The 23,795-nt window shown below is 40.6% G+C and overlaps 1 protein-coding gene across 1 annotated transcript in view; it reads right to left on the bottom strand.

Moving 5' to 3' along the window:
• Positions 1–22,690, bottom strand: part of LOC124178052 — a 106,345-nt gene extending 83,655 nt beyond the window's left edge. The window contains exons 1-2 of the mRNA XM_046561143.1: positions 21,618–22,690; positions 21,224–21,482 (exon numbers count right to left, since the gene is read on the bottom strand). The gene's annotated coding sequence lies outside the window, so the exon portion shown is untranslated. The remainder of the gene's footprint in view (positions 1–21,223; positions 21,483–21,617) is intronic.
• Positions 22,691–23,795: the final 1,105 nt, after the last annotated feature.

Raw genomic sequence — 23,795 nt, 5'->3', positions numbered from 1 at the left:
GGAGGAAGGTATGAATGAAGGAGGATAGACATTTCTTACTTCGGCGGCTGCTATAGTCGAAATCCAAGGGGCGGGGACTCACTAATAACCGGCCCGTGGGGCCTACGCTCCCTGTGGTCCTAGAGCTCAGGGGTTTTGGGTCTATAAGCACGGCCCGACGATTTGTCAAAGTAAATCAGCCCTGGTCTGACGTCTTGACCAGCAGCCTCCGTGAAATCAGATTTTTCCGGCACTACTGCATCTTGCACTTCACTGGACTCGCGGCTTCTAGTCTTACTTCTAAACGCGGTGTTATCGAAATGTAAAGCGAACGACAAAAGGGCGCCAAGAATCACCGATGTTTGCTGAGAGAACTCATGACTTGGAAGATAAATTTGGAACAAATTTTATAAAACACTTTTTTTTCGAATAGGGAAGAAGTTTTTCATCCAAGGAAGCTGAAACTAGCAGCAATAATTAGCAGCCAAACGTTCTAATGTTCATTTGAATAAGGTAGTTGAGTCTGAAAATGAAAATTTTTTGAAATACCTTGATCCCCCAATGCTTTTATAGAATTTCGAGCACAAGACTGAACAGCATTTTTCTATTACGAAAAAGTTTAACACGTTTGCCTGCTAGTTTCAGCTTCATTAAATCCATAATTTTTAACTGAAACACGTGATTGTCAACGAAATTGTATAGAACTCTCAATCTGCAACTTTTTTTTAACTATCAACCAAATAAAAATAAAAAATAACGCCACGTAAAACGTCTACGACGTTGCTGAGAAGTGGATTTTTCGAGTAGAAATTAGCACTGATCTCAAATATTTTTTGTACCAGACACGATTTCTTACTCACAGATGGGTGGATTAAATTTGATTCTATATACTATTCTACAAAAATTCTTTCCCGACGTTCTTGATTAAAATGCATACTTCACCAGTTGTGAAAAAAAAAAAAAAAAAAATTAAAAAAACGTGACACGCGTAGTAATTTAGATAAAAAAAATTGTACGAATACCTAAAAGAAACGCTTCTTTCATGAGCATCTTGGAGAAACAAGGGAATGAAAGAAAAACACAGAAAATGTTTGAATCAACTCTGGATGCATGTGAAAATTCGGTTACCGGTATAGCAAAGCGCTTATGTAGTTTATACGCAGCGTGATGCCGAGTTGGTGGAATTTCTCCGGCATGGTTCGCCGGCCTCTGGCAATTCAGACGCGGGTGTTTAACACAAAATTGAAACGTGATATCGTTCTGTAGTGACCGTCGCCGTCACGAGTTATAAATTTGTGGTCCCATTCCGAGGCACATGAAACAGACGAGTTACTGTACTGATTGGATCCCAGAAGGGGGCGCGACAGGTCGATTTATCGTCGGCTCCCGGTCACACGAACCTGCCTGCAGTCGCGGAACATTTGGGGGAACGTACTCGATCTATAGGAACCGGACGACGAACGGAAAAAAAGGAAAGAAAAATCAGAAGAACAAAAAGGAAAAAGAAAAAAAAACAATAAGTAAATAGATTCGGAATATTTAGCCGCGTGGGCTCGCGTCGCTTCCGGTATGATAATTCGACCAGCTTGCATGCTTGATTCGGGGCCATAATTCGATATGGAGACTGCTTTTTCATCGGTCAGCGGTCGAGTTACCTATAAATGAATCACCTGTAATTACGGCGATCTGTATACGCCCAGATTACGTAATTTAATGGATTGTTAGATAGGTAGAGAGAGAAAATATGCGACCGTCCCTGTGCGCTATGAACATGCGCTATAAACAAGTACATAAAATGATCGGATCGACACTTTTCGTGTTTAGCTAAGTCGATGATGTGTTTTTTCTTCTTTTTTTCTTCTCAAACTATGATTTCAGGGTTGATAAACTTGGAAGGGAAGAACACCCGTCACGGCGTTCCAACAGAGCGAAAAGAATGTGGCACGTTTCAAGGGGTTATATGGACGGTCATATAATGGATCTGTTGAGGCGGAAGGCGAAGTAACAAACTGACCGAAATTCAGAGTTCATAAAAAAAAAGCCCCGGTGCATGGCTTAATCGTCAGTGACGCTTTGCCCTCCGGAGGTCAATTAGTCGGGTAAGTTTTGCCACTTTTCAGTATTGTTATAATGATCTTGGACGTGGATATCGCAGACTAGGAAATTTCCTTTCCAGTTGTGGTTCAAGATTTGCGCCGTTTCTTTGAATTGAATATTCAACTGGTTTAGTTCGGTCAAAAGCCAGGGTCAATAATCTAATGTTATACGCGTGAAACTGTCTACTTCGGTATTCGAATTGACTTTACCATTGGAATTTTGTTTTATGTGAGTCACAGTTTGTAAATTACTAACTTTGACCGGTATTTGTTGAAAACCAGATAAATCAAATCATTTTTCTATTCAAATTTAAGTGACTATGAACATCCCTTCGTTTTCAATCGTCGTGGGCAAATTATAATTAAAGTGTTTAGATACGCATTTTACAAGATCTCACGAAACTTGGCTAATTTTTCACGATCATTTCTTTTTCCATCTTTCCCGTCGCCAGTAGGTTTGTGAAATCATTATAATTCACCTGAAACGATGAAAATTAGCCGAGAAATAACGTTGATTTGAATCAGTTTGGATTCCTACCAGAATTATCTGTTTACAGAGAAATAAAAAAATGATATCGAATTAAAAAACGTCAATTCGAATTTTCAGGAAATACAAAAGGAGTAGAAATTTTTCGAAACTCGCTTGAATTAGAATGAATTGGAGATGTATCGATAAAAAAAATTGCAATTCATGAATTATGAAACGAATCGAGTTGGAATAAAAAAATTTATCTCAAGTAAAAAATTTAATTCAAATTAACTCAACTCAAAAAATTATCGTGTCACTCAAATATCGAGTTATTTCTCCGTCGCCTTCCCGCTTCTGCGGAAAATCATTCGTAAAGTTCAAAGCGATCAAAAGTTCCATTCAAAAAGCCCACGCCAATACTGAAAACGACGTCAGGATTAGTACAGAGTAACCTTAAGAGTATCGCAGATGATGATGAAGCGAAATTGTGGGGGATAAAATTTTGGGGAAAGGGATGAAGGATAGTCTGTTTCGAAAGTACGCCCGGGGGACGCTCTGCCGATTTTGCCATTATTCTTTGCGCCATGTTAAATTATGGAGAGTGTGAATGAAATGAGTCGATAATACCCGAACGCACATAGCTTCGGGCCGAGACGCGTTGTGACTTATAGCGGAATGGTAATGGGCCTTTTGTGCGTTGTGTAGGTGGTCGTCTGCAGGCTACGCGATAGGCGCCCGCCGACCTGGCCGACCATGACTCGTCTCTTCGCATTTCATGCCTTAAGCGTACCGGGACAATCTCTTGAAACTTGAAAATCAACCGCGCATGCGCCAAATAATTCAATCTCATTGGTCGGCGAAATCTTCCCGCAGCGATATTCTTTGTCTGCGACGCAGGCGTGCCAACGTACGCAAAATGTGTACGCTTGAATTTTCAAAGAGCATAAGCGTCAAATTTCGACCGTTATTTGAAGAATCAACTTTCCGACCCGATAACAAATGCTTCCGAAACGTTTCCGAGTCACTACCTCAATTATTTAAGATTCTAGCCTCAAAAATTCGTATCAACTACATCGCCGCCAGAAACTGTTTGACAGCTGAAAACTCAGGGTGGCCGGCCTGCTCGAACAGCCGGTAAAACTCGCGCATGCGCGGTTGACTTTCAACTTTCAAGAGATTCTCCCGGTATACGCATGTACACAAAATCGCCGGATCTTTTACCCAGCCCTAAACATCCCCAACTTTTCGTTTACACGTCACAGCTCAGGTTTGATAGTCTAGTCAAAATGAGTGTGCGTTAAAAATATCCGGGATATGGCTAGATTTTTGTGTAAAGGGGTTTTTGATGCTGAGGAAATAAAATCTAAACAACGAAAGTAAAGGTTTTTTTTTGAGTTTCTCTCAAAAATTGCTATCGATGGATTAAAAATGAGTCGACCATCGTGTGGAGCGGAAAATGTTACATCGAATTATGTCCTCGTATATCGGAAAGGGAGTCTCGGATTAACAAATTGAGAAAAAAGGAAAAAATCGAACTTAGTACTTCACGCACGCTCCAATATCTAACTAAAAGATTTTATGTTGGATTTTTTTTATTTCTGTTACGGTTTTAATGGCAATGAAATATTTTAGGTCTGAATAGTAAATAAAAAGAGTCAAATGCATTAATCCTGTCAGACAAGTTTGAATTGCGTATAACTAATTGATCCGAATCGAACGTAATTTCTCGGACGATTGGATAATCTCAAAAACGATGGTCAATGAATTCTGAGATACTAGAAATTAGGCGTTAGCGGGGGGAAAAGAAACTCGTGAGAATCTATCGCCGCTATTTAGAAACGCAGATAGGTACGAGCAGCTAATGGAAAACGAAACCGCAACGATCTCTGACCAATCACTTTGTTGATTGCTTTTAAATTGATAACCAAGATCGTTATTACGGTGTTATAAATTTCCTACAATTATAACCCGAACACGCATTGCTTCTTCGAAATTCCTCGATCTCTGCTCTCGGCTTTAACCTGTGCAGTGGTCAATGACCATCACCTGCTCGCTAACGAGCCTCGCGATAACTTCGCGTATAACGCGATAATTCGATGCTTTACATTATGTCTTTTATACGTTGTTATCTATTCTAATTGTGAGGATGCGTAACAGAGGTGAAAATTTGTGAAATCTTGTTACGTTTCAGTATAACGGACCAAATTAGCGAATTACTTCAACACATCGACTCGAAGGAATCACATAAATCGTAACCAAAATTTACCCGGGTCAGAAGTTCTTGCGTTGATTTCATGCACCGAAAAAAAAATTTCCACTTCGAAAATCGGATGACTTGTATCTCGATAAAATTTAACGCAACGCGGAATGTTGTTCTTGTGTAAAGTTGAGCAAGTTTTAGTTCACTGAAATATCTTACAGCTTGTTTTAAAGGAAATGATTATATACGGATTCCCCTACCTTTTTTTCAAGACATTTCCCTTTCTGGAACCGGTATGGTAGGGACACATATTGTGTCAACGATTTTCCCCAAGTTCCTCGCTCGCTTAACATTCTGCGATCAGCGTTAATTGATAAATTGTACAGAGAGCGGAATAATTTGCCATCTAAAATTACATCCAACAGTCCATGCAACGTTCTTTGCCCACATTTATCCTGACCAACATTTCCTTCTTCCTTGTTCATATAATTCGATCCTATATCTACACCTTTTCATATTTCTTAAGGAAATACAAAACAGGATATGAAACTCGCAGCAGGCGGCATGAGTTAAAAATTCATCCCAGTCACGTGTCAATATATTCGAATCAAGATCAATATCCTATTTGTTGTTCATGTATTACCATTTCGAACAGCTGACAGCGGTTTTCAATTCATAAACATTTCTAGAGAGCAATTTTTTGCGCATTTTACACAGCATTTGAGCTTTTCTTCAAACATCGCGATCGCGACTCAGAATCCGGCATGCCAAGCTCTGTTCAAATTTTCCAAGTTGAATCTTGGAAACGATTCTCAAAACATGGAAATATTTTCTTGCACCCCAAAAAAGCAAGATAATTCGAAGACGTACCCTACAGCCTTTTCCTTTTTACTCGGCATCGAAAATAACAGTTGCAACTGTGTTTCAGTGGGAAAAAACGGCGTAAACTAAAAGCCATTTGAAGTGCAAAACGACGATAGGGCGGGGCTCATTGACTCGGGCGTTAAGATAGAGGGAAAATACGGGGCAACCGTAACGGCCGAAGGGTGATTATTATAGATACGTCTGCGGCGAGTTTACGAGGCTTCTTCCTCCGTACAAGGCCTTGTTCTTCGGACTGGTTATGCATCGCGGATCATCTCTCGTTAGCTCGAGTGCGTATACCATTCTCGGTTGGTCATCGACGACATGTTGTAATTAGAAGGCTGGAGGATTTACAGATTGTTTTTACTTTGATTTTAAGCATACTTGTAAAATTTAAAGGTGATTTTCTGAATCATACTGGAGTTACTTTACTTCTCATTTTCCGTCATTTTACTTTGAGTCTGAAAGTTTTCCCATAAGGATCAATCACAGATCGGGTGGAAAGCGATTTCATGCGATTCCAAGCGATTTTAAAGCAACTACTTTTCAAAGTCGTTTGGAATTTCAACAGGTAAATACACGTGTGGCTTCTCGTGATTTCAAAAAATCGCATACGATTTCAGGCGATGTCAAATGATTTGAAATCATTTGAAGCGATTTCTAACTAACTGCTTTCCAAAGTAACTTGCGAGTTCAACATGTGAATACACCTCCGATTTCACGCGATTTCAATCGATTACACGTGATTCCACACGATTACACATGATTTAGAGTGATTTCAAATTGACTGCCTTCCAAATGGCTTGCGATTTCACAAGCGAATGCCCCCTTGGACTAGCGCAGCGTGACATTACACAAAATTGAAAGAACAATAACTCGGTTACAGTTCAGAAAATCGCTTTCAAATCTGATACAGATATCCAAATTAAAAGTGAGAACAATTGGTATAATTGTCGTTGACCTAGTACGATTTCGATCCACAAGCCAGCACATCCTTAACCAGCTTGCGAGAGCCACGTTCAGCAGCGGATGATGGCGATGTTGATATTCACTTTACGATGAAACATGGAAAATCGAAGAACTGTCCGGAATTTAATGCCCACCGATTGCAGACGAAATGCACTTGAGAGTCTCGTTTAACAACTCGTGGGAAAAAACGGAGGGAAGGTATCGACCGAAGTCTAGTTCTAGGAAGAAGAGGACCTGGTAGCATTTCGGATTTTGTACACACGCACGCCTTGTGCAGAGGGAGACTGTAATCCATGCGTACTCGTATATAGTAGAGCCGCGACTCACGTGGGCGTGAATTATGACCTGCACCGAAAATCATACGAGCCGATAAAGCGACTACCGTAATTAAGTGTCTTTAATTCAAAATAATGAGGTAGATCTTGTGAGATAGTACAGCACTCATGACCACCCACCAAGAATTCTGTCGACTGTACAAGCCCAATCTCGTTTCGAATCGATGAAGTTCTGGATAATCAAGTACCGATTACATCTTCACATGCTCACAAACCGGCTCCACCTTTGAGGTAGGTAATTAATAATTCCGTTCATTGTTTCATTAGTCTTGAAACTCAACGGCGCGAGCTTCGATACGCGAGAGAGAGAAAGATTGAGAAACATGCGTGCTGGTGGTTCATTGACAACTGTGGCAATTGGAATGTGTGACGCTGAAAATGTTTTCCATAAAGATTCTTCAGATAATGTATTGCGAAATCGTTTTTGAGTATCCCGAAGACGATCGGTAACTATCCGGTAGTCCGATAAAGCGACGAATGAAGATGAACCGATAACTCAGTCACCCCGATTACGAACATTTACGATAATCATACGAAATTGTACGCGTCCTGTTCACTTTCAGAGAAACATGATTCTGTTGACGGATATTATATGTCCAGTACTCTTTGTATACAGACGTTAAAGGTCCAGAAATGGGGCCTTTGTTGTACCGCACGAAGTGCTCAAACTCTATTGGACCAGAAGACAAAGAAAATTGATATTCATGGCGCCACGAGGGACGTCATGCCGCGGAGTTGAGAAATTTTCTTGGCTGGTTTCCGAATAACTGGACACAGGAAGAAGGTGGATAACCCGAAGACCCGAGAACAATTTCGTGACCAAAGCACTCCTGGAAGGTACATATTTTTCAACCAACAGTGAAACAGTTACTTGGGTTGAAAGTTCTCGATTCCATAGGACTACGAATTCGAGTTCCAAGTTATCAAAGAAGGTCTCAAATTCCTAACATTTTCTTTTTTTTTTTTTTGTTTTGTCACTTTTTTGTGTAAAGTGCACCGTGAAACGTGTCCGCAAAGATGTTATCCGTCGCGCAGCTTCAGAGAGAAAGTGTAAACAAAGTAGCGGTGCGTCCCGACACGACATCGCTTTGCTGAGATCCGACTGCGGCTACTGCAGAGAGCGGAAAAAAGGCAGATGTTCCACCAATCTCAATATTGAGTATACTTTTCACGTCAATTTTGAAGAAAAACCTCGAACAGCAGGAACAGAGGTCCAAGTTCAGTCCACGAATTCACAACATTATGCTTTCGAAGATGAATACTCTGGCAATAAAATGCAGAAGCCAAGTTTTCAACCCGAAAACATCTTGGATCTGACAATATAACCTTAAGTCAAAGTACTGAGCACTATTTTGTCATCGACAATTCTCTGTTTCGATCTTTGACGTCTAGGAGCAATTGAAACCATTGGTTAACTGGCATTACAAATGTAAAGACCATGAAACGTTCGATCTACGGCTGTGACGAACAGCCATTTTTTTTTTTTTTTTGTCATTTTATGACTGATATAAAATTTGGTAGGTTTTCTTACATCCGACAATGATCACTAGTGTGATCAGATTTCCGGCTTTCACTATGACTACTGTGGCTGAATGCGACATTGTGTTCCAAATATTACCCACTACACAATTCATCCCAACGTGTTGCGAAACCGTAATGAGTTTCAGGTGTCGAGTTATAAATTTCAAAGCATAGAGTGTGCACACGTTAATTTTCTCCACGAATGATATTTATTAGAATTTTTGTCATGCTGACCATGTTCTGGCGGTTGTGTGGGCGATATTTAGAACACGGTTTTGCGCTTTTTAATAAACGAGCAACATATTTTCGGACTCAAATGAAACCCTGCCGTTTCCAATTTTCGATAGATAAATCGAGTCCTGCTGGTTTCACGGTTCTTAGAATAAACTCAGCCGCGCACAAGCAGATTGAACTATAAGTGAAAAGTTTGAGGACAGCCCGAGTTTTCCTCCCTGAGAATTTCAGTACCTATTTGCGTTTCACTGAGGATGGCCATGAATCCAATCTCCGCGTCACGTGACGCAAAAGGTACGTCACAGTAGTGATATTGTTTGATAAGTTTATTTTGGTCAGGTCGAGTACTGTTCATCGATGGCCGATAACGCCATGTGCGATAAATGTCTATTTGAAGTAGGTGTCGCATGCTTGGTGTTACAATTGTCGATAAGAAGATTATACTATAGGCGTTTTGGTGAAGCAATCATGGCACGATCACGTATAACTCATAAAACACGTACGACTTCCTCAATTAGGCAGTCATAAATCTTCAGAGCCGAGCACGCCGATCGAAGGTATTAAAAACTACGCACAGTCGACTCTAAACTGAAAATAAATTTGACCTGTTTATAAACGGTCACTCTTTAATCACAGCCAGCGTGTGCCTGCTACACGAAATGCGAATTGCACAATTTGTTTTCTACAAAGCGCAACGGGGAACAACTTGGGAGGCGCTTCCAAGAGGGTTCTGCGTGAGGAAACGTCGGAGAACTCTCGTCTCTGACTCATTGTCAGGGGCCAAGCGATATCCAACCCAAACAAAACACGTTTTACGAAACGACCAATTCTAACGAAGTCAGTGTCCAACCCTCGATCGTAATTATCCTCGAATTTAATCACCCTGACATTTATCGAGGCTGTCTCTGTCAATGGTGATGGATTTATCGAAACTCCACTTTGTACCCTGTACGAGGTGCGTGCCATCGTGAAACGGAACACACAAGCTTAAAAAATTAACGCCAAGCCGTAAAACATTAGGAAAAATGGTTTGATTTTCCTGTGGAAGCAGCGATCGACTGCATTTCTTCTTTGTCCAGAATGCCTGGAAGCTATAAAGTGTAATTCAATCGCTACAAGTGTCTGCCTATCCGTTCCGTCAGACAAATAATCAAGTGAAGCAGCTTGTGCAAGATTACGGTGACTCAATATTGCGAGATTTGGAACAATCCGGATTAAATGTTATTTTTTCGGATGCAGTAAGCGATGTACGGAATACTAAAGTTATTGTTGATTAGTGAAATTTCAGCGTGAAAGTAGGCAGGTAGAAGTTCTTGGAAGCGAAATGTTTTTTTCATGAAAGTACAATGAATAAGCAAGCGTAAACAAACGTGAAGTTTGAACGTTCAATTTGTTAATCGAAGCCTACGATAATCCGTGAGAAAATGTTGGTTCCTAATGTGTAGAAACAGGCCAACTACCATATGCGCATCCCCCGAAGCCATTGATTTTTCATTTAACGTATTTTTTCAATACCTCGGAAGGATTTACGACACACTAATTTGTAACGCTTCAAATGCCTCACGGTGGGACACAACACTAGGATCAGTAGATTCATTGCCTAAAAAACGAGCGTTGAGTTTCCAGAAAAAAAAGGCGCCTTCTTTCAGCGCTGAGAAACCCATTCGTCACGCATAAGAAATCAGATGAGTTTACGAAGAATTTTATTTTTAAACATAGCTCGCGTACACAAGCAGCAGCCGAGTAAGTACATACCGTCTTAGAAGTGTAAAAAAAAAAAAAAATACATCATATAAATGACAATATTGATCCTAAGCCCTGGGGACAGAATTCCAGCCTCCCATCCGTTCAACAGAGAGCACTGACGCACGAATATTTTGTCCGTGCCACCCGAAGTCATACTATGACATAAGTGTAAAGCCGTCACTTCGTGCCTAGGCATACATACCTACCTATCTACCTACCTGACTAACTGCCTCGGTACCAATAATTCTCTTTATAACTATACGTCAATGGCTATCGCCCAATGGTCGTAACGAAACCCAAATACGAAAAACATGTTGGGTATTTGCGGTAATGCTCCATGTGGACCCCAGCCGACCTACATATGGGTAAAGGTCCGAGCCACGGGAGGTTCCCTTCTATTGTTTCTACCAGGAGACCTTCTCAGGATCGAAACGACGCTCATTTAGTCACGCGAGTGTTTCGCACCTCGAGTTTCACTAGAATCCACAAAATACATTCTCCGTCTGCTTCTGTTTACACCAGCATCAAATACCGAAGCGAAATTCACGGAAATAATCCACTAGACAGAAGTTTTTTCATGTTTCAATAGTCATGGGATGAGTCATTGAGGTCTACCCTGGATATAATTTTAAGCAAGACTAAAAACAAGAACTTACTCTTTGGAATGACCTGAAATTTACTCTACGTTCATCGCAATAGCATTCACCAATATCGAGGATTATGAATTGATTTTTTACGAGAAACAAACCATTTTACTATTTATATTGAAAAATTGTCTGTGTTCATGGTTTATAATTATGCAGTTGAACCGTGAACTACTCATGATACGCATAAATAGATACCTGAGATATTTATATTCCATTCTAAATTGGAAAGGACCAGGCAATTGTTTTTATCCAACCAAGGAAAGCGACCGAGTTCTCAATCTCGGCCGTATCACGGAACTTTATTCTCAGTTTGCAGCAAATGCGAATCACGAAGAACCGATCAGTCTGTAAACAAAACGTGATTGATAAACATTATCAGTCAGAAGTGTGTCTAAAATGTTTCGAAATTCCGACAGTACAGACACTTTCGTATCATACCCTGAAGAATGGAACTAAAAGTGACTCAATTCCACATGAAAACTGATAATGTGGATTTCGTATCGTCGACGACACCAAATTAGTGGTGAACTGATCAAAGACTGTTGCCGATACCTTTCAGAAGTAAAAATTCTACCATGAATCACCGGCGTGGATTGAAAATCGTCGGAGGAATGGTGAATGGCACTGCAAGTTTCTCTGTACCGATACGAGGGAGGATGATGGAAATACGAGGTACCCATTTCATCTTTCCACGAGGCGTCGATGTTTCTGGAAATATCATAGCGTAGTATAGAGTGATCTCGGGGTGGGGGCACCCGTGAATGAAACTAACCACGCGCTCTGAATGGACCCGAGGGAGCCAGGAGCGTGGTGAGTGTATTTCCGACGGTGTTTACACAGAGAGACGGCCGCGCAAAGATCACGCGGGATTTGAAACATAACAGAACCCTCTACACCTCCGCACTTGGCGTAGGGGTGGCTACGGAGGTGGTGGCAGTACACTCTTTGGCCACAGGGCCTCGTCTAAATACCGTCTATTTCGGGCCACACGCGGTTTCACGATTCTGTGATTTTAGAAAGCTAGATAGTTTCGACCATAAAAATAGCCACCACTGTATCACCATCGGAGTATTACCCAAAAGATTCGGGTACTTTGTCTGTCTCCTTCATCCGTTGCAACAATCAACACTTGAGTGGTTTTTCCCCATTCTTCAAAGCATTTTGGTCACAAAATATGCAGCATAAAACTAGCCACCTCCATCACTACCGAAGTTATAATGTTCCCGAAGGGATTTGAGCACTTTGTGCTCTTTTCTTCATCTCCCAGAGAAGTCCTTTTCGAAGGACTTTTCATCAGTCTAATTAATCGCACCGTGCCACAACCTGCGGTTGGTTCGAGTCAATGCCGTAATGATTCTACGAAGATGAGAAACTACCATTGAAGGAAGCTTTTCACTTAGTGAGAACCTGTTACATTAGAAATCCATTGGTCCCCAGCTCATTTGCGCGTTTATCTATCAAAGTTGACTCTTGTGAGAAAACTACGCCCAGTTTCGCCGAGGCTCATTAATCTTATAATTATGTGCTCTCTCTCCGATTTGCAGGCTTGGAAATTGAATGTCGCAAATCAACATTTGCGAATGTTGCGCGATGTTGTGTCCTGATTTAACGTGTTATCCGGTCGCTACCTTTCTCCTCATTTCGATTTTTTTAATGCCCCGAACATGTCTCGGAAACGCTGAACGAGAGTGAAACTGATTGTGAGTAAAATTTTATCTACGCATATTTACTCGGATCATACTGCGGCGATGTTCCCACAATCATCGTACTTCGTCCAATTCGGTTGCGCGTGATGCGAACGGTTAAACTTATTTGTTCTTGCCTCGGTCAGTGTTCGTCTCACAGACGTGACACGCACGATCGAGTACGTGACCGATTTCAGAACGACCGGTACGTAAAGCTTGGAAGGTTTCGTCTTCTGGTACTGCGATGCAACTGCAGCAGTTTAAACACGATAACCGTGTAACTCATCGGATGAATTGAAGCTGTTCAAATCATGCGTCTGCACGCAACATGAAAAGGATAGACATGAGGACGCGGTCGGTATGAAGCGACTATTTATGTCGTGAAGCACGAAATTCTCTTGAACACGAGAAAATGAATTACAATACCTGTTTCACGGAGAAATGAGAGGGGAAAAAAAACTGTCCAACACAACGTTTTATCCCACGGCTTACACTGTAGAAATATATCACTCACGCGCTGTTATCTTGTTTTAATGAAATTTGGGCATGGTTCTGACACGAGTTACATGGTTTCGATACGGTGTTACTCATGTGTTAGAACACAGCTTGACTCAAAGACGGACACGTTATGTGGTAACGATGTGGTAAGCATGGCAGTATGCGCATAAGCTGATGAGAAACCACGATATTCGTCCCATAATAATTTGAAAGGATGAGGTTGAATTTTCATGGTATCCTTATGCGGCGAGTTATCCGAGAACAATTCACGAGGTACATAGGCAAAGAATACACTTGACGAACGTCACTGAAAGTTTAATAACAATGAATCCGGTACTCGTCAACCACAAAGACAACGACCCTATAAAAATCTGGACCTAGAGTGAAATCAATAGTAAATAAAAAACGAATAATATCGAAGAACTGTCAAGTGTCAAAATTGATCCAAGGTACCAAGAGGTACTCTACAAGCCACGGTTTGAAGATTGCAAGATTTGATGAAGTCGACGAGGCTGAAGAATCAATGCTTAATTCACACGATGGCAATTCACGCTGTGAAAGTTTCTTGGCAGGTAGAACTGCGCTGATTTTGAATGACCGATTACTTCTACAGAAGTATCAAGCAAGGTCAAAAGTCTATCAGATATTTGAAAATGGCAAAGTTTGTACAGAGTTTGCCGACTCCTGACACTCACTTAGCCTAGTTGGCTATAGCTGAAGGACACATATCCATCTCGTCTGTAATAGCTACTGTCGAGTTGCGTTGGTGAAGAATTCGAGAGATTTTTTGCGTCGAGGAAGAGATACCGATTTCTTGAATATTTTTGAAATCAATGATCGAAAATAACTTATGCATCGCTGAACGGTCTCTTCGTGTTTGATTACACGAACGTATCATGTGAATATTGTGAATATTATGAAGCCGGTTCCGCATTACTTGTATTATTCGGGGAATGCGCAAATATTGGAGTACTTAACGAACTTTTAAGAGTATTTATATTCGACGAACCTCCCGCACAACTTATTATACCTTATTTGGCGAGCATTCGCACTCGAGTTCATTCTCCAAATTCTTCAGTTCTTCTTTCTTCGTCGTTACTATGCCTATCTGTGTATACATATTACTCGCGAATGTTGATATGTTCATAGAATATTCACGAGTGGTCTGGGAACGGCAACAAATATCAACATAATTACGTCATCTTGCGTCACAAGCTCATATATACATTTATCCTTATATACCATAACGATTCGCGGTACATAATCTGCAATATAATTGAATTTGAAATAAAACCGAGACGAGTATTTACTTTCTCATAAAAATTTTCTCATACTACTTTCAACACAGTGGCCCGCTAAATAGTATCTCGACAACACAAAATTTCCTGATTTGAAAATGTACCGTGTTTCCTTGAATATAACTAACAGCCACGCCAAGTCCGTTTGAGTGTAGGTATAGGTACACTGGACCAAACCCATTCATGAGCAATTGAGGAAATAAAAAACATGTAATTGAGCTCGTGTATTAACCATCAATATTTTTGTGCAAACAGTTAGAAATGGGAATTAACAGGGACGCAAAGCCATACCGATTCTACGGATCAATTCAAAATTACCCAACAGACACTGGTACACCATAGTACTTGATTACACCGATAAACACGATTTTTTAGTTCGGATTCTAGATCCCAAATTTTCATTTCTTCCACGTAAATAGTTTTGTTAGATAAAGTTTGCTTTTGTAGAAACGACAAGTTTGTTTAACTGTTATTTATAATCAATTGTTTGAAGAAATGGGTAATTTTTCATACAATCCAAAATATTGATCTGGTTTCTACAAAATTAAACCCTATCCAATAAAACTACTTTTTCTCTCATTAGCTACATCTAAGAAATTAAAATTTGACATCTAGAACCCAGATTCAAAATTCGTGTTGACCGGTGTTATTTATCAACATAAAAAAACAACAAAATCAAACTTTATAAGCAGTAAATGAATAATTTGGTTATTATTCGATGTTCAGAATCAGAATTCATTTATTTAAATGTAGACTCGAGAAAGAAAACAAAAATTTTATTGACCCGTGTTATCATTAGTGTATTTTTCCAATAAATACACGAACGAAGTGTTGGCGATGGCAAGTATCACGAATTACCAAATCTTGTGTATAATTAAAAGCAAACCTTCATCATTTTGGATTGAAATTTATTCGTGGTCGGTATTTTTATGCAGGATCGCGAGGCGTAAGTGCGGCCTCTTACAGATTCGTCTTCAACTTGGAAACATGTGTCATGAATAGCATATTCATTTCTCAGCATATTTTTCTCCAAACTTTTTTGTGTCCAATTGTCCAAATACTTAACGCGCGTGGAAAGAATTAATTTTTCGTGTCCCAAATTCCAAAGCAGTGACCTACCGATTCGGGGTTGAAATATGGGAGTTTCTTCGATGGTCCTTGAGTCAAATCGCAGCGGTAAAAAGCCCTCAGACTTCGAACGAAGCTTGGTTACGTTCATCGTCGAGAGCTGGTTCGTTCCGATACTGTTAAAATATTATTGATGAAGTTCCCGTCGAAGAGGGTCACGGGTCGTCGGCTCTCCCCAACAACTCAATTTATTTTCGTGCTCACGGTAAGTGATTAGAGGCGTCTGTTTATCCAGTGTCTCTTCCATCCTTCGGCTCTCAGTTGGCCTGGACTGTGTGTATACTTTATACGCGCAGCTCCCGGATTGACGACGCCATTTAAGCCCGCTGGCTAGGCTACTCTCCTAACGCTCTAGCCCCGCGTGTTTATTTCTTTACAATTACGACAGACGGAATATTTTCACCTATTCCCCAACCATGTTTCATCAACAATAAACAATACGTGTCAATCTTATCGTTGCACCGCTTTTTAGCCAGCTGACGAGTGATCCGCTCCATGATCGCCCGGCGCCCTGAAAGTCACTCATGGGTTAAAAAGCATCGCCGATGTACCGTCTCACTCTCGTCAAAGTGTCCATGGCTACACGTTCGCACGTTTCTCGGTGCTCAGAGTCCATCGAATTTTTTACACCTTTTCAAAGATTTTCATAATCCGAGAAGAAAAAGCCTTCCACACGGATTTCCATGGCTCTGAGTTTTGGCACATGTTACAATTAAGACTTGTAACCATTAGCAGTCGCCGTTCGCCGTTTCCTAACAAATAATACGTAAAAAAATTAAAAGATTTTTAATGGAACAGGAGGGAAATGGAAACAAGCCGGTGGCAGATGCTCCAGCAGCAGCATCGGGCCTGAGAATCGAATGTGGAGAATATAACTTTGAAGCTGGATGTCGGGAGCATAAACACGTCAACGTGAACTAAACTTGACTTTAGACTAATTTACTCTCTCCAAATGCCAAATGAATTAGCATCGTCCTCTTACGTATCAAAGAAATTTATATAACGCCTGTTCCATCAAGGTTGAGGATACTGGATAACTAGACGGAAAATGAAATGGACGAAACAAAAGATCTGAAATAATGACGGTTTTACATTTCAAGTTCTACTTCAAACGATTCCTAAAAAACAGAGAAATTCAAACTTGACAGGACCTCGCAAGGCTTTGAAGACTTTACAGATTTTGTCAGGTGGAATCCGACAAGACTTTGCGGAACTTGATGGTATTTCTCAGATTTCGAAGACATCGTTGGATTGAATTGTCAGAATTTATGGATATCACGAGGAGTTTAAACGATATTAATAAAAGTTCCAGAGACGTAACGTGTAAAATTAACAATAATTCACACAAATTTGTGCTGTTCAACGTATTTGGAAAGACTTCGCAAGGATCCGCAGAGCTTTACGAGTATCCCATGGGACTCGAGGTGCGCCTGTGTAAACCGGACTTTGAGAATAATTAACCCCTCGACGATTGAAGAGAAAAATAATAAAAATTCTCACTTTCCCTACGCTGAGATAGACACGGCGTTACGTGTATATATATGTATATTACGACGCGCGTTGCATGCACGCAGAAATTTCCAAAGAGGTTCATAACTGCGGAGGCGCTTCCTTGTGCATCGAGGAGCTTACGTGAGGTCGGGTGAGAACGGTAAGTCGGGAGGGAGGGAGAACGGAGCGAAGGGAAAAAGGTCGAAGGAAGTAAATAATACGTGGGGGCAAGAATCCGAACCCCCTTTTTAACCCCGTTGCAGGATGTAATCACGGGTGGAGAGCCACGCGGTGTATAGGCCACTAGGTAATTCTCCGAGGAGGCGAGAATATATTTATTGTTTATTCAACGAAAGTCCGCGGAGCCCCATCAGTTAACCGGCGAGGAGGCGCAACAACAGCCTCGAACGCATACCTGCGCACACGTGTGTGTGTGTGTAAAATACGCGTACATACTGCAGGTTTGAGTAATAAATCGTCGGCCTCATGCTTCGCACCATGCAATCAACGGGGGTCGAACAATCTGCGTTTACACATCGCGACGAGCTGCCAAAATTACAGCCATTATCACGATAAAGGTGAGAACCTCGCGGTGTTTGCTTAGCTGATCAGGACCTCGAGAGCCGCGGATCTCCTTCGACGTTAAAACTCGTACGCTACGCGGTATTACCAAATGCAATAGAGATTGTCAATTCTTCGAGGTGTGCGCGTGTCTGTGTGTGCATATAATACGATACATATCAGCTCTGCGCAACACCGGTATTTAAATAGACATAAATATTGATCTTGTTGGCTCCGTGCCCATAATACGCGTGAATACATTAGGAGGAGGAGATAATATGTCGTCGAAAAGAAAACGGAAAAACGTTTTCACTTCTTCGAGTGTCGTATTAGATTCGGGAACGGTTCGCGTTTACCAAATAGGGGGAAAGGATACCATTGAAAATCAAATAATTTTTCGGTAGTTTCAATTTTTTCACGTACTCCAGCCTTTTTTCGTTACGGATAGCGCGCTTTTTTGTAATCAGAGTTGTACCCAAGATTTCGATTTGACTTTTCAATATTATACTTGCGATAACTTGTAATTTTCACTGAATGTTCACATCCGTGTGGGGGAATCGTAGTCACGAACATTTGATTATCTTCCGACGTCTCCAAAAACCGTGTCAGTAAAAGAAAAGTCAGCAATTAATTGTACTCTTGTTGCCGTCCTTTCAACCGACTGCATTCTTCATCCGTTCAAGTACCAATCTCGATTAATCCAATCGGAATTCGTCTAACCGGATAAATAATGGAATTGGTTTAAAAACCGCCGATTATTGTCTGTAAGTATTAATCGTTTGGTAAAGAGAACGTTTAATTGAGTCAATTTGGAATTAACTGGTTCGGATAATAAATCACACGTAATGATACCGCTATAATTGATCTACGGAATTTCTTTCAGTTGAGGTAACAAAATAGATCGACGAAGACGAAATATCACGCTGATAAAAACCTAGGTCTGCAATTATCTGTTCCAAACAATCGTTTCATTCGGAATTTGCAAAACTTAGTAACGCCTGAAATGAACGTGGAAAATTTTCACCATAGCAATTCCGATCGCCAAGTGAACCAGTAATTTATCTACTTATATTATAATTCTGTTGAAAATCACCACAAGTTCCTGGTTTTCTATCTCGGCTCTTATCTGTCTAATCCGCATTCCAGTTGCGCTCTCGCGAAATTTAGTAGGATAAGAGTTACGGAAAATTCAAAACGACTACGTACTTATATTATACAAGATATAAAATTAATGTGTGACAGATTTTATGGTCGCTGATTTGTATAAATAATTCTGTATTAATATGCAACGAGGATAAATGCTCGTTTTGCACGAGCACTCTTGCGGCGGTGGTTAAGGAGAGGAAAGAGCGAAAATAAAAATAAAATCGGCCGCACCGACACGTTCAGCTCCGTTAGCGAATACCGCGCAAACTGTCAGCCGGCAAGCGTGCAATTAGCTTGCATCGGCCCGCGGGGATTTTCATACCTTTTAGAGCGGGTCGTTTTGGAGTTCGCACCCATCTCCCTCAGCTCGTCAAAGGAATACACGAAAATTCGCAAATTATATGGACCGGCGATATTGGCCGTGACGAAGTCGTCAGAGGTGAGATTTTTCAAATTACCCTTTCGACCAGGGTCGTGAAACCTGATCTTAAGATATTCAAAAGATGTGCGAATAATAACAAATTTCGCATTAATTTTCTCATTACCATACATTCGGCAAGGTCTCTGTGTATAAGTGTCATAACCTTAGGAATACAGCTGTGTAACAGTTTTAGATTCTGGTGAAACCGCAGCGGAATGTTGTGTCGTCGACTGTCACGTGTCGCATTTTAATGTTCGACAATTCGAGCAATATACAAACTTGTATGCATACGTCGTACTATGAACTTAAATTTGAGATTTCATTTCTGTTATTCGAGCTGCCTGAAAATATATACGGGCCACTTTGCATCGACTCGATGATTCGTCGTTGTCCGATTCTTTTTTATTCGAGTACAAATTTTCAAAAAAACATGTTGATCATGACGATATTTTTTGATGATTTCCTATTTTTACCACCCTGGGGAAATTTGGGACATTTTTTTGTTTGTAAGCTTTCAAGTACATAATGCGTGGTACACTGTTGAAAATATCTGTATGGAACTTCTTACACTGTATTAGAAATTTTATTCGGATACGGAACAGTGAATTCACCATACATTTACCGTGTATTAAGTTTACGAACACAATAAACTTACTACAAAATTTAGTGAAATCAAATTAATTTTTTGTGTTTTTCCTGTCAAATTTAGTAAAATCAAAAATTTTCATTGTAAATTTCGGACAAATGCATAGTAATTTACGTTGCTGCATTGAATTTGTAAATTTACACCTCTTTTGTGCAGTAAATGTGTAGCAAATTCAAAAGCATTTTCAACAGTGTACTTTAAACGCGTTATCTTAAATCGTACCGTCACTTTTACGAAAAAATAATACGAGCGAGTTGACAGATCGAGTCATATTTGTGATGTTTACAAAGTGAGGTAGTTTCAAATATTTTCGACAGTTTGAGCGAAAAATGAACAACAATAAGTGTCAACGTTTGATCCTTTAAATATACATGAGCGTGAATTTATTGAAATATTTTACCAAATACCGATACAATTGTAATGAAATTTCATTTTAATCCTAGAAAAAAATACAATTTGTTTACCAGAATAGTTGTCAATTTTTTATTTGCGAAAACATGTGACTTTTCTCAATCACAATAACTGAAGTTCCTCTATTTTGTTATAATTCAACTATAGTAATGATATTTTTCAGAAACGGAAACAGGAAAATTGCAAAAGATATTCGCGGTCGTTACAGCTATTCAAAGTTGCGTGTTAAATTCCAATTCGTATTTATGTTATAACCAGCTGTCAAACGATTAGAATAAACAGCTAATTACACCGACATAAATTTAATTAATCCTTGAAGAGATGAGCCGTACGATTGCGCGACAAAAAACTGACTCCGGTGACTTTTTAATTAGTAGTGAGAAGGTGAGGTTGAAATTATACCCAAAGACTTGCTACTCAAGCCGCTACGTGAATAATCGAAAAATAAACTTGAAAACCGATTCATTTTTCACACGTTTCAAAAGATTAAATCATCACATTAAATACAACTCTGAAGTAAAAATATACTTTCTTGGCTGAAAACTTTTTTTTATCGATATAGTTAGTAATATTTGAGATGTAAATTTAAGATAAACTGACACAGAGCCCGAGTAAAAAATAAATCATTTACCGTTAATTATGCACTGAAAATAATCTGAATTAATGATAATTACATTTTAACAAAAATTCTGCGACACTTTTTGCGGTGAACGAAGAGGGAAAAAAAAATATTGCACAGCTAACGCGTGTCTGAATCGATGCAAAATGTGCTCCAAATATATGTGAATAGGTACTTAGCTCATTGAAACAAGCATATGCGACACAATCTGTCTTCTAGCTGATCACCGATCGATCAAAATAACGTATAAATGACTTACCGCTCAGATAAGTTGAGGCAAAGAAGGCAGCCCGCACCATCCGATCCTTTGAACACGGGATGAACAATATTACGTGTCACAAAAAATGAAACTCACACACTGAATGAACAATTCACAAGCTGCTGCACAATGCGAAGTTACCGAGCGTATTTTCACGGTGCAGAGTGAAGAAGAATATCAGTGATCGCGCAAATTGTTTGGAACGTAGCGTTGTAGCGACGTGACGCGTTCCTCGCGCTAGTACTTAGGTATCACTAAACTAAACAACGCGTAGCGAACATAAAACCGGGATCGTATTTCGTAAGATAAAGAAAGATGAGAGAAGCGTGTAGAAAAAAAAAAAAAAAAAAAAGATGGAATAAAGAATCACACGTATAAATTAAATAAAACGAACCAAATGTTCCGAAAACAGTTTGTCGTAATACCAATATAAATCAAAATCACACTAGCGATTACGGCAAGCCCATACTGCTGAAGAATTTCACCGTCGCAAGTAGAACTGCACAGAACATAATTGTAACGTCGCAACGATATTGTGATAATTTATCTACCGTGTGCTGTAATCGAATTGATTATTCCTGTTCTCCGAAACGTTCCGTGCTCGAAAATAGCGACGAGGTCGTTACAGCGAAATGCATAACTGTGGCAAATATAATTTCACTGATAGCTCGTTGGACTCTGTGTCGGATAATTAATAAATCGTCCGCCGTATATTGATATAGAGCAGCGGAGATGCGATCGTCTGATAACGCGACACCACAAACGAAGAGAAGAAAAAAAAAAAATTAACGTACAAAGTGTAATAAAAAGGGGAAGGAGTAACAAATATTTGTTCTATACGATGACGAATTTTTAAACCAAGCACAACACACACTCGTTCAACCGGCGTTCAGTCGCGTGGCGAGTAGTAGCTGGTTGATGGATCGATCGTGACGCATGTCAAAAATCGGTCGAAACTGCAAGTGTTCAGGCTGAAGCGCGGAAGGGAGGGATCCGCGATCGATATCGATCGGCGAAAAACCGTTCCGCAAGGTAACTTATCGACTGGGCCCATGCACTTCGATCCTGTATCACTGACTCCTCCTCCGGGGGCTGCGAGCGTCGCGATGCGAGTGAGAAAAAACTCATGAAACCGGGATGAACAGGGGTCCGGAAATCCCGCCTAGGGTTGGACCGCCTTCGGTGGTTGCAAGCTCCTCGAGGACCGTCGACACCTTTCCTGAACTAGCGGCGAGGGCGGATAAGGCCCGGGGGGTTAGTCCGGGTTCGGGGCCCGGCCGATCCTTGGATTCCGATTTTTGGACCCAAGAAAAACTCCCGCCGGTGATTCTCGTGCTCGTCGTCTCCTTGGCGTTGCTGCTACGGCGGTACGGTTTGGGCGATAGTGCGGCGGACGCCAGTTGTGCGCGACGCATGGCCAGACAGGACAGTGCGAGCCGAAGACTGAGCCACGCGGCGACTCCTGGCCAACGAGCTGAGGACGCCCACGAGACCCGCCCGAGAGCCACGAGCGCTCGAGCGATCCCTCGATCCTCCACCGTTCGTTCGCGCCCCACTCCAAACGGGGGACGCGTGTCGTCGGGCCCCGAAACGGACTCCGATAACTTTCCGCGCTCGGCTATCGGGCCCCTCGTTTCTCGCTCCGAATTCGCTCGTCGATCAGCTGATCGCCAGCCGCAATAAGCCGGACACCCTGCGATTTTGTAGTTTGAACAACGTGTTTTTCATCGCGTTTCTTATCCTCACTCTATTCTTTCGAATGAGAGGATGCCAGCTTTTGGGCAGTTTATAGCTGGCCCTGATACGGAAATTGAGTGATTTTCGTATCGGTACTCGTATGTCTTCGGCGGAAAGGATCGAATCGATTGTTGTACAAGCTGGAGAATCAGCGATTCATCGGTTAATCGAAGGGCGATTCATTGAGAGGGTTGATTAATTCATTGACGACAAAGGGGTCGATTCGACACGAAAGATCGAAAGACTGATTGATCGGTTAATCGGGAATTGATTGATTGAACGCGCTAATTGATACATTGATTGGAAAAACCGTTCATTGGAAGGGCCGATTAATCGATCAATCGCATAGCTCTACAAACAGTCAACTTTGTAACAGCTGTCGTTAAGTTGTTCTTAATAAGCTTGATAACTTTTACGGTGGTTAGAATTTTGCTTTATTTGGATGTTATTAATTCTTTTGGTTAATTGAATTTTGCCAATATTTGGTTATCAACTTTGAAAAAAATCATTCGTTCGTAGATGAGAATAGGTTCATATAATCTATAGGAAAATTCGTCATTCTAATACTTGACGTATTATTTCATCGGTTCCTTGATATGTCTCCTCTATTTTACGAGCGTTGATTATAACATTTGCTTTGAGAACAACCTTGAAAATAATGTTCTCAAAAAACGTTTTTAATAAGTATTTTATTATTCATTCATTTAGTTCTCAGCCTGAATTTCATACTACTACCAATTTTCGAAGTTTCGTCAAACTTTTGAGAATTTTTAAATTAGTGATCGAGAAATAATCGTTCTAAAAAAAAACATAAACGAATGACTAATAAAAAATT

This window comes from Neodiprion fabricii, chromosome 3 (genome assembly GCF_021155785.1).
Source record: "Neodiprion fabricii isolate iyNeoFabr1 chromosome 3, iyNeoFabr1.1, whole genome shotgun sequence".
In the NCBI taxonomy this organism is placed as follows: domain Eukaryota; kingdom Metazoa; phylum Arthropoda; class Insecta; order Hymenoptera; family Diprionidae; genus Neodiprion; species Neodiprion fabricii.
The sequence above is the reverse complement of the archived record's forward strand: the minus strand, read 5'-3'. Positions and strand labels throughout refer to the sequence as shown.